The following is a 2,993-nucleotide window of genomic DNA, read 5'->3' as shown; positions in this document are numbered from 1 at the left end:
CAATCTGGAGAGTCTTACTGACCGTAGTAAGTGTCTGTGTGTTGTCTATTCTGTTCTCTGTGTTCTGTCCTGTGTGAGCTCACTTCTGAAATCTGTAGTGCCCGTAATGGCCTAGGAGGATGCACTGGGGGGCTATGGGGGGACGCCCCGATCCTCCATCTGGAGGGGCCGAGAAACCCCTCAATCTGAGATGAGGCGGGTCGCTCCTGCCAGTTGGCGCATGGCCATCGTCTAATCTGTAGTTTTGCTTCCATGGAGTTGGAAGACTGTATTTGTCTGTGTTTGTGTGTTTTTTTTTTCTGTTTTCTCTGGACTTACTGGACGGACATTATGGGACAGCCTCAAACTACTCCTTTAAGCATTATGGTCGCTTTAAAGTCAAGGGCTGGGCCAAACCTGCTTGCCAGCCTCAGGTGTGGTTTTCCAGAACTGCTGGGAACTTGGGACCTTGAAACTTACTGAATTCAAATGATAAAAAAACTTTTGTCTTGCATTTTTGAAGTTTATTCTTAAAAATGTTACTTATTGAGAAATGCTGAAGATTTGACTTGCCAGCTAAAAGTTTTAGATTCAGATTGAATTGGGAAAAACTGTGTGTTGTGGTAGCTAAATGCCTTTGCTGAATGAATGTCTGATGAAAGTGTGTGAGTGTGGAGGGAGGGGGCCTGCCCTCTCCTCTCCTTTGTGTGGCTCCACAACTTTGGTCAGGTGGGCATCTGAGTGAGGATCTGTGAAAACAGGTCACCCCCTCCCTTGTCTGTCTCTCATCACTGATCATCATGGGGTCGGGCTATTTGCTTAGAAAATTAACAAAGTAGCAAATTTCAAAGAACTTGTTATTCATGGTTTTTTTTTTATCTCCTTGGTGGACACAGCTCCTCAGGGAGGAGATATTTACTGCCTGTGACTGTATTTTGTTTAACTTGCTGTTTTCAATTGTTTATTAGGATCCTCATAGAGGGCATAACTGGTCTTTCCCTTCCTCCCTCAACCGGATTCTGAAAGCATCTGTAACTGGATTTCAGATGGTCTCCAGGCTTTCTGTCTGCAAGAAACCTCCCTATGCACCTGTTATATTTCCAGGCCGACTCTGTGAGGAAAAGCAATGGGCCTGGGCTGAGACAAGGAGGGTGGGGGTGTTGGCAGTTAAGTTATTGGCTGCAGACCTAACAGGTCTTATCAATAAACTTCAAGGTCACAAAAAGTAACTGTAAACACAGTAGTCTTTCTCTGCCCTGGGTTATTCTTTTTAACACTTCCAATGCTAAATTAGACCGATACCTGTTCTTAGTTTTATCACAAAAGGTCTAGATATATCTTAAGAGTAAAAGTACATTTAAAATATGTTTATAAATATTAATCTAAAATTGCTGAATATTCACTTTTGGTAATCATTAAAGGATTAAGCTTTCTAAGAATAAAAAAAAAAAACAAAAAACTAAACTCCCGCTAGAAAAGTGGAGGAGGAACAAAACTAGAGTCCTCAGCTGCCCTGGTGATTTAGAACTGTTTTGTTAGGCAGACTCAGCCCCTGAGAGCCAGGTCAAAGAAGGGGGGGCTGAATGCCTGAGCTGCCCGCAAGGCCCGGAGCTCCTGGTGGAGAAGAAGCGGTGCACGGATCAATGAGAGCCTACAGGAGCTGCGGCAGCTGCTGGCAGGCACCGAGGTGAGGCTTGCGGGCCGGTGCCCAGGGGATGCTGATTGAGCGGATGGGGGTCAGGGTATAGCCTGGCCTCACCTCCCTTCCCCACCTGACACCCCCGCCGGTGCAGGCGCAGGCTAAGCTGGAGAACGCCGAGGTGCTGGAGCTGACGGTGCAGAGCATGATGGGGGAGTGCTGCAGGACAGGGCTTGCTGGCGCGAGCAGCTACAGGCAGAAGCCAGCGAGCGCTTAGCTGCCGGCTACATCCAGTGAACCCCCTGCTTGAGTCCATACCACTGCAAAAGGGCAGCAGCTTCCGGGATTTGCTGGGGGACGCTCTGGCTGAGCCCCTGGGAGACCCTAGGCAGAGCAGCTGGCTCACAGGAGGGGCTGATATCCAGTTTGCTGGGCAGAGGTCCAAGCCCAGTTATATAGGGGTTAAGCTACCTATGGACAGCAAAGCAACTTTCTCCTGTGCCAGAATACATTTTAAGAAAATTGAATGCATGATAGACCAGTAAGCTGGGACAAATAAAATAGGGAAACTGAGCAGAAATTCTATCTTCCCTAAACCAATGACACTTGGGAGTAAATGCTTTGAATTTGCCTCCCTAAACAAAGGTTAAATCGTTTATGTCAATCTGATTAGTGTCATTTGTTGTCCACACCCAGGGACAAATGAAGTTAGAAAATAAACCTTATTTTGATTAGTTCTTTTATTCAGGAGGAGCCAACCCAGTCCCTCCCTACAACATGAATAATAAAATGTATGTTAAGGAATTTTAAAATTGCTCAAACCTCGCTGCCTTGGGTCCAGTTCTGCATGTATAAGAAGGGACAGAGTAAAGTTTAGTAGCAGGCCAGAAGAAGAAGCTGGCAAGGCCATCCAAACCACCCAGCCGCTATTGGCCAGAGCCGCCTGAGGCAGACCTCCTCGGACTGACAACAGCTGACTCTGACTAGGAAAGACTGGGCTTTGTCTAACTGGGCCCCCATGAGCTACTCGTCAAAATGAAGATCGGGGACCAGACTGTGAACATTAAACCACTTTTGGTTTAAACCACATGGCTCAGCACAGCCTTGCCTAGGTGAAAAGATCTTTCCAATAATCCTGTCCTTAGCAGTGCCAAGAGAGGAAGAATAGAGACTTTATACCCCCCAGCCAAAGGCCCCCACATCTGTTCTTGTCAGGCCCCCATCAGGGGACTTGGGCAGTGTTCCTGTTATCTGCCAAAATTCCCAAGACTGTAAAAGTACTTGTTCACTGAAAAGGTGTAAATGTGAATGTTTATTTGATATTTATATATCTACTTAGGTATAAATATTTGTAAAATAAATCTTTGCTGTTTTT

Source organism: Myotis davidii, unplaced genomic scaffold (assembly GCF_000327345.1).
Source record: "Myotis davidii unplaced genomic scaffold, ASM32734v1 scaffold630, whole genome shotgun sequence".
Lineage (NCBI taxonomy): Eukaryota > Metazoa > Chordata > Mammalia > Chiroptera > Vespertilionidae > Myotis > Myotis davidii.
This window is presented reverse-complemented; position numbering follows the sequence as displayed.